The 16,237-nt window shown below is 42.4% G+C and overlaps 1 long non-coding RNA gene across 1 annotated transcript; it reads left to right on the top strand.

Annotated features, from left to right (window-relative positions):
* Nucleotides 1–5,767: 5,767 nt before the first annotated feature.
* Gm32018 lies at nt 5,768–15,578 on the top strand. The gene is made up of 5 exons (XR_379714.2): nt 5,768–6,510; nt 6,605–6,690; nt 7,948–8,048; nt 10,371–10,547; nt 15,450–15,578. It is a non-coding gene; the product is annotated as a predicted gene, 32018 (long non-coding RNA).
* The last annotated feature ends 659 nt before the right edge of the window (nt 15,579–16,237 follow it).

Genomic DNA, 16,237 nt, shown 5'->3' with positions numbered 1-16,237 from the left:
CCTGAATGCTGGTATTAAAGACATTTGCCACCATGCCTGGCTACCTTTTAGATTCTTACTGAGTGAGAATTCAGCTACTAATGGATGTCACCTCTATTTTTGACTATCATGAGTCTCTCGTAGACAATGCTGGTTTTAAAACTTGATGCTTTCCTTGGGAGCTTCTGGCACAAACCTTTTCTGGTAGACCATGTCTGGCACATGTGTGTTTTAAACACTTGAAGTGAGGTTGGTTCAGGCCATGATGGGTTTGGCTGCCGGTGCTCCCCGAATTCTGGATGTTTGGCTTGGAAAACAGAGACACACAATGGTTACTTAAAGATGGCTGAGTGTAGAAATGAGAATTTCTAGAACATATTGGGCTAAACAAACTATATTGTTAGAATTTGTCTTCTATTGATTTTTTTAAACTTTCTTTTGTCATTTTGTAAGACAGGGTTTCACTTTACTGACCTAAAACTTGCTCTGTAGACCAGGCTGGCCACAAACTCACAGAGATCCTCCTGCCTCTGCCTCCTGGGTGTGGGGATTAAAGGTGTGCACCACTCCACCTGGCTGCTTTTGACTTTCCAACTATGGCCTCTAGAAAATGCAGCTTTCCATGTCGTACTGCTTAAACTCCACTCCTATGTGGCACAGCCCTGGGACACAGATGCCTGAGGTCATCTGCTGTGACTGGAAAGCCCATTGCCTTAAAACTGGCTCAGAATTTGAGTTGGATATTATCTCTCTCTCTCTCACACAGTGACACACATACACACAGACACAGATACACATAGACACACAGACACACAAACACACACACACACACACACACACACACACACACACACACATACACACACACCCCTTAGGAAATGCAGAGCTTTGTTCATGGCACTTTCTGGAGAAAACACAGTAGATCTGAGGAGATCAAAAAATGGCTTAAGAGTGTGAGCAGGAAGCTAGAGATGTTTGATGGGTACTGTATGACGTCTCGTGAAGGTTTCTGCACAGTAGAGGGTTTGTGTGACTTGAAATACCACAGGGGTGAGAACCAGGATTTTCTTACTGACTTTCTGAGATGTGGGCAGAGGGAAGGAGGGAAGAGTGGGGCTTTGAAGTCTCAGTTCTAAGTGCTGATAACAACTGAGTCAGATGTGTTACATCACTTAATCTTGTTGTCTTCATTTGACCCACGAGGGAGGGACTCAGAAACAGAGAGGGGATGGGGCTTAAGCAAAAACACGAGATAGTTAGAGGTGGTCACAGTGCTGACATCAGAATCCAGGCCTTCAAAGCAGACGCTTCCTTCTCTCTCTTCCACTGACCTCAGAAAAAGTCACTTAGAGGACCAGAGATTCTCTGTCCAACTGATGAGTCTGCTTTGTGGATCTAGCAGGCAGGAGGTGCTAAAGAGTGCCAGGCACACAGGGTCAATTTCTTCACTGCAGACAGCTAGCTCCAGGTCAGCCCAGTTTGGTGACAAGATGGCTCAGGACTCTGACTTTTAAAAATGGGTCTCAACATAAAACGAAAAGAAAGCCAATCTGTAAAAAGAAAGTAGTCTGAAAAAAGTAAAATGAAACAAACAAAACAACCTTTGAGACCAGAGTGGGCCTCACTGCCTTCTCCTTTGTGGAGAGTAAACGCTACTGGGAGAGGCTGTGAGCCCAGGGACGTCATCTCTCTCTAGGAGCAGGGGCACAAGTGCTTAAAAAAAGAAAATGAAGGACATTTATTGAAGAAGTTTGAATACTCCTATGTTGCATTTCAGAAGCCTTGGTTTCTGAAAACACACTTGGGAAGAAGTTGGTTCTCATCCCTGAATCTTTGCCTGACTCTTCCCTTTTTGGGAGCATTAAGTAAGGGGAGTGAATATTGTCCATCCACTGTACCAAACACACACAAAATTTTAAATTTGTTTCGGTTCTTTTTATCTTCTTCTTCCTCCTCCTCCTCCTCTACTTCCTCTTCCTCTTCTTCCTCCTCCTCCTCTTCCTCTTCCCTTACCTCCTCGTCCTTTCAACCCTGAAAGTAGAACTGACTTCTCAGTGGAAATGACCTTGGGTTAAGTCTCAAATAATTATTAGTTGCTAGTTCCAGCTGGCAGCCACTGGGATCCTGGAATGCATTCTATCTGCTGCCTTCCAGGAAGACCAGAAAGATGGAAGAATTGGCTAAGAAGCAGATTTGGGGGCAGAAGAGATGGCTAGGTGGTTATGAGTGCTTTCTGCTTTTTCAGGGGATCAAGTTTCATTCCCAACAACTACACTGGGCAGCCCAGAGCTGCCTGTAACTCCAGCTCCAAGAGGTCTAAAGTCCTCTTCTGGTTTTTGAAGATACCTGTTCACACATGATATGTGCCCATCCTTCCTTCACCTTCCTAAGAAGATAGGGCTCTCCTATACCACCAGCAAACAAGTGTCTGCTGCAGATGGTCCACAGTTACTTGGTGAATGCCACACAGTACACACAAAGGAAAGACACCTGGCTGGGTGTGGACCTTCACCTTCTCCACATCTTCAAAACTAAGGTTTAGTCATCTCCCCCTCCTCCGGTCCAGGTTCTACTTTCTAAAAGAATATTCTCATATCAGCTAACTCTCTTTTGTTCTACATCCCTTCCCTCTGCCTCAATGGATCTAGTGTTCCATTCATCCACTTCCAGCTGTGGCAGCCGCAAGTTGACAAGAAGATAGAATGACTTGGTCTGGTGTCATCAATCACATTAACTCTGGCATAAAAAATTAAGTTGCCATGGTGACTGAGATAGAGGCTGCCATTACCCAGTGGTCAACTTGACGGCGATAGAGACCAACAATTAATTTAAATATAGGCTTTACCTACCCCTCGGTGGCAAGGTGAGTACACTGGGCCACTTCACTTCCGGGGTCTGTGGAAGCAATTCATTTTATGTGGAGTCAACACATTTCACAGGCATACCCTTCCTGTGGGGTCCCATCTTTCAAGAACTTGATGAGTCTTAAAACTTATTTTTAGGTTTATGCGTTTTTTTTTTTGTTTTTTTTTTTTTGCCTGCGTGTATGTCTGTGTATCACATAAATGTTTGGTGTGCATGGGAGACCAGAAGAGGGTATCAGATCCCCTTGGGACTAGAGTTACAGATAGTTGTGAGCTGCCATGTAGATGTTTGGAATCAAACCCATGTCCTCTGGAAGATTAGCCAGTGCTCTTAACCACTGAGCGATCTCTCCAGCCCCCACTTACCCAGTGCTTTGTCCACTGACATGGGACTTAATGGAACATTTCATTGAAGTGAGCATTCCATTTACTGTGGGAGTGTGACAGAGCTCACATAGCTATGGGACTTTCTAGTTTTACAGAAGCTTCTGATGTGGTAGAGAAAGAAAAGCGTTTCTTAAAAGCACAACCGAGGTGCCATCTTAGAGCTGATACTTTGAAAAGAAAGGGGTATCGTCCTCCAGAATAGAGCATATGTCCTAAGCTTAGTCAGATGGCACAAGGTCCCCATAGGGAGTGTCTTAGTCAGGGTTTCTATTCTTGTATGGAACATCATGACCAAGAAGCAAGTTGGGGAGGAAAGGACTTATTCAGCTTACACTTCCACCTTGCTGTTCATCACCAAAGGAAGTCAGGACTGGAACTCAAGCAGGTCAGGAAGCAGGAGCTGATGCAGAGGCCGTGGAAGGATGTTACTTACTGGTTTGCTTCCCTTGTCTTGCTCAGTTTGCTTTCCTATGGAACCTGTACTACCAGCCCAGGGATGGCACCACCCATCACCCAATTCCTGTTGAGAACAGTAATTGAGAAAATGCCTTACAGCTGGATCTCATGGAGGTATTTCCTCAAGGGAGGCTCCTTTCTCTGTGATAACTCCAGCTTGTGTCAAGTTGACACACAAAACCAGGCAGTACAGGAAGGGTATGTGAATCCTTTGAAGGAGAGAACACAGGTAGGAATGGGTTGACTTACTAATGGTCCATTTAGAGAGTTTTTACTTTCTTCTCTACACCTCTAGATCTACAAGTTCAAGATACTTCTACCAGGAAACACTGTGAGCCATCAAACTTCAAGCTGTGGTACTAGTTAGTCTCATTACTAGTTAGTCTCATTGGAGTCTGTGTTCCAATAGGACAGTGAGAAAGAGTGTGCCATCAGTTTGGCATAGTCAATTGACCAGGATAATCAGGAGATGAAGTGAGGAGGCAGGAGAGACCAGCCCTGCATATCACATCAGGTGACTCTACTCTGATGATTCTGAGGGAAAAAGCCAGACACCACACGATGCCCTAAGCACTGCAGGATCTGTGAGAAATTAGCTCTGTCAAGAGCAGAGAAATTTCCTTCAGCAAAGTTGCAAACTGAGGCATCTAGAATAAGTAGTTGCAAAGAAGATGGTGCCTATCAGATGCCGTTAAGATAACTGGCTGTTTTAGCTTGCTCTGAGTTACCCTGGTTTAACCACTGAGAATCTCACATCCTGGGTGAAGCAGGGCAGCTGCACTGTGCACCCTTGCTGTAGTGCTGGGGCTGAAATGTGCCCCACTAACCAGTCTCTTGCAGATTTCTTCAGAAAAAAAGAAACTATCGCTGAAGGTGTTATTTCTAAGTGGGGTGATTCACTCTCATGAAGCAGGCACACTGAGGAGGGCAGAGGGGACTTCAGTGAATGCTACAGCAGCCCACTCCCCTGTCTCAGGATGAAGGAATTGCTCCTAGGCAGGTTTCCAGCTGAGAGGTTCCCTAGGAGTTGCCTTCAGCCACAGAGAAGACCATTTGCCTTAGAGGTCATAGGCCAAAGGAGGCTGCTTAGTGTCTGGCCAGTGCAGGGGAGGACAGTGACTGACTAGTTGCCTCAAGCTGCTCCTCTGAAAGGTGGGGTTGGCTAAAGCCCCCCAAAACGTACTTCAACCCCACTTCCTATGTCTGATTCTTTTCACTCCTCATGGTCATTCTTCCCCCAGATACTCCACGCATGTGCACACAAGACCATTCCTTTGGAGCATCCCTGGCCCTAAACTCCCCTTGGCTCCTGTGGTTGGACACTTTGGAATGGGTCCTGAGAGTTCAACACTGCCACCGCTTGTGGCCATTGGTGCTTCTCCATTCTTCCTGATCCTGGTTTACCTTCTAGTTTTCCCATGGTGCTTTGGCTTAAGCCAAACTTTTTCATGTTTCCATTCTCTGCCTATGCAACGCATGAGTATCTGTGTATGTAAATAATTGAGTTATAAACCCAGTTCATATAACTTTAAAATAATCCCAAACAGTAATGATTACATTCTATACATAGCAAGCACGATTGATCAGGTTTACATTCTGTTTTCAGGCACCTTTCGAATACTTTGTAGTACTAGTTCTGTTTTGAGTGTTATTGAGAAGTCATGGTTTTTCATATATAAGGAAATATTTCAATCAATCGCGAAGGACACCGGCAAGCCATTCTCAAACGACCATATCTTTATCAGCTGTGGGAATCTTCATACGGCCTCCCTTCTCTCTTAAAGCTGGCCCTCTATCTTTTTTTCTTTTCTTTTCTTTTCTTGGATATTTTCTTTGTTTACATTTCAAATGTTTTCTCCTTCCTAGGTCTCCCCTTCAGAACCCACCTATCCCATCCCCCTTGCCTCTATGAGGCTGCACCACCCCCCACTCCCATCTTCCAGCCCTGGCATTCTCTCACACTGGGGCATCGAACACCCTCAGGTCCAAGAGCCTCTCCTCTCAGTGATGTCCAACAAGGCCATCCTCTGCCAAATATGCGGCTGGAGCCATGGGTCTTTCTATGTGTACTCTTTGGTTGGTGGTCCAGTGTCTGGGAGCTCCAAGGGTGTGTGTGTCTTGGCCCTCTATCTGTTAAAAGAATCCTTACTTGACCTGAAATTTCTTTTCCAGAAAGAGTAGAAACTTCTATACTTCAAGGATCTCGGTTTTTCTTGCAGAACAAGATTTGAGTGCCAGGATAACATCTCAGGTATTGTTGCTGCTGGGCCACTTTTACAAACAACAGCGTTGGAGGTGATAAAGCTTCGATCTCAGTCTGATATTTCCAATTAGACATTTTGTATTGGACTTTAGCCATAGTTCCATCGGCCTCCTAAAATTCCACCACAGTGATGGTCTTACATACTTTTATGCTGGCTACCAGAGGTAGGGATCATTATTCTGTTTAAAGTGATCAAACTGAAGACTCACAGGTTGGTAGTCTTGCATAAAAGTCCAGAGAAGCAAATGTTTGGTGCCCAGAACTGGGTGCTAGCTTCTGTGTCTGAGGGTCACATTGGTCCCATGGGTTGCTAGCACAAGTAGCAGGTGTTGGGATTCATATTGTGTGACACTGAGTCACTTTGTGAAATGTACCGGATGAATGTTAGAATACATTTAACCTCTTTCTTCCATGTAGTTTTCCTCCTTACTGGATGTCAGAAGTATCAAACCTAAATTCAGCTTCCTTCTTACTTAAGCTGGTGTCTGTCTGTCTTTTACACTTCTGGGGTGCAGGAAGCCTGTTACATGCATTGCTGTCTTGACAATTGGATATGAGAAGGTAGGAAACTCCTCCCCCCAAACCTCCATTTTTCATTGGCTGGGATAGTGTTTGGGTGATAAAAAAACAATACTTGACATTCCCTGATTTACAGGTTTAAAAGCTGGAGTTTGCTAATGCTGTTAACCCGAGCTGCTGAATCTGTTAGAACGGCCTGTGCGACCTGAATCTCAAATCCAGGTGACATTTCTAAAATGGTCTGTAGCATCTAGAAATCCATACGATTTGAAGGGTAGTATCTTCTAATGAGAGACTCAAGGTGTTCGAGACTCAGCTCTCAGCAACTTCCTTTCCAGAAGGACAGTGTTTTTAACCATTGCAGATGGAGTCATGGAAGCCAATTTTAGACTCAGTCTTTTTTGCCACAGTTCACTGACCCATGATGGATGGACTAGCAATTGTTTTTCTCAATGAAATGGAAATTTAGATTATAACCCATATAGTTAGGCTGGTCTTCTAAAGAGGAGAACAGCCTTAGGGTGTGACAAGTAGCCTCCTGAGATGCTTCCTAGCTTTGAACAAGTGAGCTCCTATCTGTTACTCAGAACCAAAGAGACTTAGCTAAAACACAGCTTCATTTCCTTGAACACTCCTCATGCCTAAATATTACCATACAGATTTGCCTCTCTCCTTCCCTCTCTTCCCCTTCCCCCTCCCTTTCTCCCACTTCTTTCTGTCCATCTGTATGATTTTCCCCCAAGACTACATTATGATCAGGCATTCAGGTTACAGAGAATCCTCCTTTTAACACAAAGCCATTTTCTTGTCAGGAATCCCAAAGTGACAAACTCTCAGCTTTGAAGGAGCAATTAAACTAAAGGGTAGACCTGCCAGAGTGGAGCTCACAACCTGTTGTCTGAAGAAAATCTGCAGAGTCACCACAGTTTCCCAAGGCAGACTCCTCTTGGTTAAGCACATATGCCTAGCCCAGTTCTGTGAGCACCAACAACTCCTTTCACAGAGAAAGGAGCAAGCACCCAGAAGATGCAGGAAAGGAGAGGGCACTGCGGCCCTTCATGTGCATTTCTTCAGTCAGCTTCATGATTCTTTAATATAGAAGAAGAAAGACTTAATAGTCGCCTCTCCACCTGTCAGTCAGGGAGAGTTAAAACACGGTGGGGTTGTTTGGAAAAAAACATTCAAATTCAATATTCTTGCTTGCTGTGGCAAAAGGAAAACAACAAAGGGCTGGAAATAACCCCACATTGCAGATATAGGAAAATGCTGGAGTAAACTGTGAGATGGCTGCACTTTAGAAAGGTGAGCAGTTATTAAAACGAAATGATTTGGAGCAAACAGATCACGCCAAGAACTATGTCCAGGGCTAAGCCTACTAGCTTGGAATTTACCCATGTCATCCCTTAAGGGCCGCTCCTTTCTGTGGTTTCATCAGACATACCAGAGAGAAGAACCTCATTCTGCCATTTTCCTCTTTAGGATGTGGCTATGTCCTGCTTCATGAACTATGATGGGAGGAGATGGGCAGATTTCATGGTGCATCATTCTAGAAGATCCTTGAACCACCCACCTTGGGACTGGTAAGTCACGCAAAAAGACACTTCTGTGTTTTTCATTTTCATTTTTTTTATTAGGTATTTTCTTCATTTACATTTCAAATGCTATCCCAAAAGTCCCCCATACCCCCTCCCCCCCCCCACTCCCCTACCCACCCATTCCCACTTCTTGGTCCTGGTGTTCCTCTGTACTGAGGCATATAGTATTTTTCATTTTAATATATGTCATGCAGAGCCAAATTTATAGCATAATTTGTATCATATCTAAGATGGAAATAAATGCCTACAATGTGGTAGTATTAAAAAAATCTGTGATTCATGGGGGCACAATGCTCCTCCTGACAGCCACAGACTATGTAACAAAACCCTCAATGCCACATGTCAGAATCTTCCCTTAAAGTTGTTGGTTGGGGGAATCCAAGAAATCCCCAAAATAGTACAGGCTATTGTTGGTGCCCTTGAGTGCCTCCCAGACTTGAAGATAAGATCCATCCCATAATCAGCCACCAAACCCAGACACTATTGTATATGCCAGCAAGATTTTGTTGAAAGGACCCTGATATAGCTGTCTCTTGTGAGGCTACGCCAGTGCCTGGCAAATACAGAAGTGGATGCTCACAGTCATCTATTGGATGGAACACAGGGCCCCCAATGGAGGAGCTAGAAAAAGTACCCAAGGAGCTGAAGGGGTTTGCAACCCTATAGGAGGAACAACAATATGAACTAACCAGTACCCCCAGAGCTTGTATCTCTAGCTGCATATGTAGCAGAGGATGGCCTAGTCAGTCATCACTGGGAGGAGAGGCCCTTGGTCTTGCAAAGATTATATGCCCCAGTACAGGGGAATGCCAGGGTCAGAAGGCAGGAATGTGTAGATTGGGGAGCAGGGAGGGAAGAGGGTATAGGGGAATTTCAGGAGAGCATTTGAAATATAAAAGAAGAAAATATCTAACAAAAAAAATCATGTAGGGGGAAAAAAAGATCTGCATACTGACCACACCAGTTAATATGGCAATGGAGGGAGAGTAAGTGTTGTCCAGGGACAAGCCACTTGATATATTATACCAACCCAAGCAGTGAGTCCTAAAAATGCACAGAAGAGCAACACCAAATGGCCACAGTGTGTGTGTGTGTGTGTGTGTGTGTGTGTGTGTGTGTGTGTGAGAGAGAGAGAGAGAGAGAGAGAGAGAGAGAGAGAGAGAGAGAATAATAATTACAGAAGGGATGAACTTGAGAAGGAATGGTGGCAGAGACTTGGGAGGAGATGGAGGGGTGGAAATGATGTTAAAAACAATGCTCATATATGGAATTTGCAAAATAAGATATTTAAATAACACTTACTTGTGATAGAATTTACCTTTAGATACACACATTTAAATAATTTTAAGGTAGATATGTGGCCAGACTTCTAACTTAGTTCCCCCAAGGGACGAGGAAATCTTCATGCTGCCCTTTAACATTTTTTATTGCCATTCTAGCAATAGCATTTATTTAGAGAAAAACAAACAAACAGACAGACAAACAAACACTTCTGATGCTCTTGATGCAGGCACAGTTGTTGGTTTAAACAGTGAGTGTAGTCAAAGGCTTTGGGTTCGAGATCAAGAGTACAAACATCTCCCATTGTATCTGTCTGAGACTGAGGTCTGCAAGGTCATCATCTTAAAACCTGCTTCTAAATGGAGAGATCCTTTTGAGTCCTCCTTGTGCCTGGGTAAGTGCTTCTGAGGAAGACTGTTTCTTTTGTACTAAAAGAGGAAGGGCCACTGCATTGTCCACACCATTGTATATGTACTTTATATCATGGAGCAATAGTGGAAAGAGGTGGTTAGATTAAGTGAGGTCAAGTCTTGTCCTAAGTGGGACAAGTAGGAAGTCTTGTCCTAAGGGGCATCTTAGCATCAGGCTGGAGCTTAGGGTAAAGGGTGTTAGGTGACTGGCAAGGTCTACTACAGTGTCATCTACAGGGTGCAGAGAAGTCTACATATTGACTGACAGATGCCCACATGAAAGTGCAAATTTGGAAAGGCCAGGCTTCTTCAGAGTCAAATCATAGTAACAAAAGCTTGCAAATGCCTTTTCTGAAATGTTTGGGGGATATTACATTGATATATCTTCATTTAGCTACATATCTATATCTCTCTATATTTCTATTGCTATATCTATCATCTATCTACCTATCAATCATCATCATTGTCATCATTATCGTCATCACCATTATCATCATTATCTATGGATAATGTAACACTCCATTTCCATTTTTAAGGGAAAAAATAACTGACAATAGTTAAAACTTTGCTATTTATTAAGAATTAAAGCTAACTGATTTTTCTTTACCTTACTTAGGAAATGGAAACCTACAGCTTCTTTTGGATTTTTCTTTCTTCATAAGGTGAAAAAGAATGCAGGGGAAGAAAAGAGTGTGACAGAAACACATCTTAAAAAGACATCTTTTCCAGGCTCATACACAAACCATTAACAGATTGGTAAATGCATTTGAAGTGATACTCTAAGCTGACACAGGTAATCGTGGTCTGGGATTGTAGAAAGAGTATGGACTTGGGGATCAGATATATCTGTGTTCAGATCTCTAACATGTCCATTAGATTAGTGTAATGGGATGAGAGCACAAGCTCTCTTTGGTGTCACTTTTGGCCAGTGCCTCAAGACTAACTTCTGATAGGAAGGAGAGACTGAGTCTACCATGCAGGGCATGTAAATGGTGTGCTCACAATCATTTTGGGGTCCTCATGTCCCCTAGCAACTGAGATAATGAAAAGACTGAATAGAATCAGAGAAGGTATTATATGGCAAGTTGGAACACTTCTTTCCTCTCAAGCCTAAGAGAAGGTCTTTAATGGAGTCATGAGTGAGCTTGACACATGTCCCAGTAGACAAAAGTCTGAGTCACATCTAAAAAGTAGGAAGGAAGAAAGTTAATGCTACTTTGCTTTTCTTGGGAAGCACAGGACGATGTCACAACGAAGGAAGAACTTTCACTCCTTAAGTTCCCCAGGGAGAGAAACAAATTTCCTTTTGATGAATCTTTGAGTGTGAGGAAACTGATGCAAAATTATCCAGACTCTAACTGTGAGGGTTCGAATGAGAATGGCCCTTATAGACTCATCTTTGAATACTTGACTCCAGTTGGAGGAACTGTTTGGGAAGGATTACGAAGTGTAGCTTTGCCCAGCTCCCCCGTCCTCTGGGGGCACCCTCAGCTGCCCTGAGCCACCTGCTATCCGTGGCACCTCCATTATCCTGCCAACTCTCAGTCCCTCTTCATCAGATCTGCTGATCCTGAACCATACAGCTCAAGGATACCAAAAATAGGCCAGCCACACCAAGATCATTGAGATTAGGCCCCCTCCCAATACCTACTACAACAGGAACATCCAGGGACTAAAGCCATCCATGATTAAAGGTCCTTGAAAAACCACAATCAACAGAAGTCAGGACAATATGACATGCTTAGAGCACAGCTACCCTACTACAGCAAGCCCTGGATAACCTAACATAACTGGAACACAAGAAAATGGCCTTAATTCCAATCTTATAAAGATAAAAGAGGCCTTTAAAGAGGAAATGAATAAATCCATTAAAGAAATACAGAAAAATACTATTAAACAGGTGAAGGAAATAAACAAAACTGCCTATGACCTGAAAACAGAATTAGTAGCAATAAAGAAAACACAAGCTGAGGGAATCCTGGAGATGGAAAACTTAGTAAAGAGAACAGGAACAACAGATGTAGGCATCACCAACAGAATACAGGAGATGAAAGACAGAATCTCATGTGTAGATGATAAAATAAAAGAAACTGATACATCAGTCAAAGGAAATATTAAACCTAAAAAATTCCTGACACAAAACATCTAAGAAATTTGGGATACCATGAAAAGACCTAACCTAAGAATAATAGAAATAGAAGGTGAAGAGTCCCAACTCCAATGATCAGAAAATACTTTCAACAACATAATAAAAGAAATTTTTCACAAACTAAAGAAAGAGATGCCTATAAATATATGAGAAGCTTGTAGAACATCAATTAGCCTGGACCAGAAAAGAAAATCCTCCCACCACATAATAGTCAAAACACAAAATCTACAGAACAAAGAAAGAATATTAAAAGCAGCAAGGGAAAAAGTCAGGTAACATACAAAAGCAGACCTATCAGAATTACACCTGACTTCTCAACAGAGACTGTACAAGCTAGAAGGGCCAAAGCAGATATCTTGCAACCTCTAAAAAACCAACAGATGCCAACTTAGACTACTAAACACAGCAAAACTCTCAGTCACCATAGATGAAGAAAATAAGATATTTCAAGACAAATCCAAATTTAAAACTATCTATCCACAAATCTAGCCCTACAGAAAATATTACAAGGAAAATTCCAACCCACAGAGGATAACTATATCCAAGAAAACACAGGAAATAAGTAATTCCATACCAGCAAAAACAAAGGAAGTGAGTGTACACACACACACACACACACACACTACAACCGACATTAAAATAACAGGAAGTAACAATCAGTGGTCATTAATATCTCTCAACATCTGTGGGGGACTTTTGGGATAGCATTGGAAATGTAAATGAAATAAATACCCAATAAAATAAATAAATAAATAAATCTCTCTCAACATTGATGGACTCAATTCCCCAATAAAAAGGTACAGGCTAACAGAATGGATGTGAAAGAAGGATCCCTCATTCTGCTGCATACAAGAAACACACCTCAGCAACAAAGATAGACATCACCTCAGAGTAAAGGACTGGAAAAAAGGTTTTCTAAGCCAAAAGGCAAGCTAGAATAACCATTCCAACATTTAACAAAATAGACCTTCAACCGAAATTAATCAAAAGAGACAGGGATACTCATCAAAAAAAATCTACCAAGATGATACTGCACTTCTGAACATCTATGACTCCCAAACAAGGATACTCCCATTTGTAAACATTGCTAAAGCTTAAATTGCACATCAAACCCCACACGTTAATTGTGGGAAACTTCAACACTCCACTCTCACCAATCGACAGGACATCCAGACAAAAACTAAGCAAAGCAACAATGAAACTAACAGACATCTAACAGGATATTTCACCCAAACACCAAAGAATATACCTTCTCAGTACCTCATGGATGATATAATAGTATACATAAATAACCCTCAAAATTGTAACAGAGAACTCCTATAGCTGATAAACATCTTTAACAAAGTGGATGGATACAAAATTAACTCAAAAAATTAGTAGCCCTCCTTTATACAAATGACACCCTTTATAATAGCCACAAATAATATAAAATATCTTGGTGTATAACTCTAACCAACCAAGTGAAAGACCTGTATGACAAGAACTTCAAGTCACTGAAGAAAGAAATTGAGGGAGATGTCAGAAGATGGAAAGATCTCCCATGCTCATGGATCAGTAGGATTAACATAGTGAAAATGGCAATCTTATCAAAACCAATTTACAGATTCAGTGCAATTTCCATCAAAATTCAAACACAATTCTTTACAGATCTTGACAAAGAAACTCTCAACTTTATATGGAAAAATAAAAAAAAACAGGATAGCTAAAACAATCCTGAACAATAAAGAACTCCTGGAGGTATCACCATCCCTGACTGCAAGCTGTACTATAGATCAATAGTAACAAAAACTGCATGGTATTGGTATAGGAACATAAAGATCGATCAATGGAATCAAATTGAAGATCTTGAAATAAACTCATGTCCCTACGAACAATTGGTTTTTGACAAAAGAAGGCAAACCCATACAATGGAAAAAAGGAATCATCTTCAATGATTGGTGCTGGTCTAACTGGATGTCTACATGTAGAAGAATGCAAATGATCCATATCTATTACCCTATGTAAAAGTCAAGTTCAAATGGATCAAAGACCTCAGTGTAAAAACCAGATACGCTAAATCTAATAGAATAGAAAGTGGGAAATAGCCTTTAACTCATTGGTACAGGAGACAACTTCATGAACAGAACACGAATGGCTCGGGCTCCAAGATCAACAATTGATAAATGGGACCTCCTGAAACTGAAAAGCTTCTGTAAGGCAAAGGACACTGTTAATAGGACAAAAAAGCAACCTACAGATTGGAAAAGGCTCTTCATCAACTCTACATGTGACAGAGGGGCAATATCCACAATTCATAAAGATCTGGAAAAGTTAGACATCAACAACCCACATAACTCAATTAAAAATGGGGTACAGAGCTAAACAGAGAATTCTCAACAGAGTAAGCTCGAATAGCCAAGAAACACTTAAAGAAGTGTTCAAAGTCCTTAGTCATCAGGGAAATGAAAATCAAAGTAACTCTGGTGAGGTTGTGGAGCAAGGGAAATACTCTTTCACTGCTGGTGGGACTAAAAACTTGTAACAACTACTTTGAAAAATCAATTTGGCATTTTACCAGAATACTGGGAAGAGTTCTACCTCAAAACCAAGTTATACCACTCCTGGGCATATACCAAAAAGATGCTCTACCATACCACAAGGACACTTCTTGCTTAACTATGTTCACAGCAGCTTTATTTGTAAAAGCCAGAAACTGGAAATAATGTAGACATCCCTCAACTTAAGAACAGATAAAAAAAGACTGGAGATATGGTTTAGCCATTAAGGGCTAGGCCCACAATCAAAAATATAAGAATGGATAAATAAAATGTGGTTCATTTATACAATGAAATACTATACTGACATTAAAAACAATGACATCATGAATTTTGCAGGCAAATGGGTGGAACTTGAGAATATCACCCAGACTCAATAGGACATGCATGGTATGTAGTCACGTATAAGCCACTTATAAAATACAGGATACCCATACTACACTTCACAGACCCAAAGAAGTTAAACAAGAAGAAAGGCCCAAGTGAAGAAGCTTGAGTTTCACTTAGAAGGGGGAATAAAATAGTCTTAAGAGGCAGATGGAGGGAGAGACCTGGGTGGAATAGGGGATGGGGAGAGAAATGGGCTGTTTTCAGGATTAGGTATGAGGAGAGACCGGGGAAATGGCCAGGCAGCCCTGAGAATGAATGGAAATCTGTAGCTGGTGGGGGTTGTGGTCATCTCAAGGAAGTGCCAGAGACCTGGATAGGGAGACTCCCAAGAATTAATGGGGGTGACCTTAGCTGAGACTCAAGCCGTGGGGATACAGAACCTGAAGAGGCCACCCTCTGTAGCCAGACAGGACCCCCAGTGGAGTGATAGGGTCACCAACCCCCCCACCCACCCAAAAAAACCTTTTGGCTCCAAATTAATCCTGTCTACAAGAAATGCAGGGACAAGGGATGGAGCAGAGACTGAGGAAATAGCCAAGGAATAACCGGTCTAACTAGAGACTCATCCTATGGGCAAGCACCAGTCCCTGACACTATTAATGATACTCTGCTATGATTGCAGGCAGGAGTCCTGGCTGTCCTCTGAGAGGCTTTATGCAACAACTGACTCAGATGCAGAGCCAAACATTGGATGAAGATCGAGGACATGAAGAGTTGGGGGAAGGATTGAGAGCCTGGAAAGGGATAGGCACTCCACAGGAAGACCAACATCCAACTAACCTGGACCCTTGGGGGCTCTTATTCTGAACCACCAACCAAAGAGCATACATGGGCTGGACCTACCCTCCCCACCCACTCAGATGTAGCAGATGTGCAGTTTGAGCCAGGGCTGTTGCTTGTCTGTGGAATCCATTTCCCTAACTTGGCTGTCTTATCTGGCCTCAGTGGAAGAAGAAGCACCTAGCCCTGCAGAGACTTGATGTGCCAGGGTCGGGGGATTCCCAGGGAGGGGTCCTCCACTCTCTCAGAGAAGAAGGGAGGGGAATGGGAGTGGGGATGGGGAAGGGACTGTGAGAGGGAGACACAAGGGGGGGGACAGCAATCAGCAATTTATTAATGTAAAGTTAATAAATTCAAAAAAGGAAAGAAAAAAAAGGAAGTGTGGCCTTAAGGAAAGAAGTGTGTCATAGGGGTGGGTGGGTAGATGTCTGAGGTTTCAATAGACTCATGGGATTTCTGGTGTTCTTTCTCTGCTTCATGGTTGTAGATCAAAATGTGAGCTCCCAGCTTTCTCTTCACTCTGACACTATTTTTTTTTGAAACCATAAACCAAATGACATGTTTTCTTTTATAAGTTGTCTCGGTCATGGGATGTATTACAGCAAGAGGAAAGTAACTAAGACATTAACC

The sequence above is a fragment of the Mus musculus genome, chromosome 9, assembly GCF_000001635.26.
Source record: "Mus musculus strain C57BL/6J chromosome 9, GRCm38.p6 C57BL/6J".
Taxonomy (NCBI): Eukaryota; Metazoa; Chordata; class Mammalia; order Rodentia; family Muridae; genus Mus; species Mus musculus.
The sequence above is the reverse complement of the archived record's forward strand: the minus strand, read 5'-3'. Positions and strand labels throughout refer to the sequence as shown.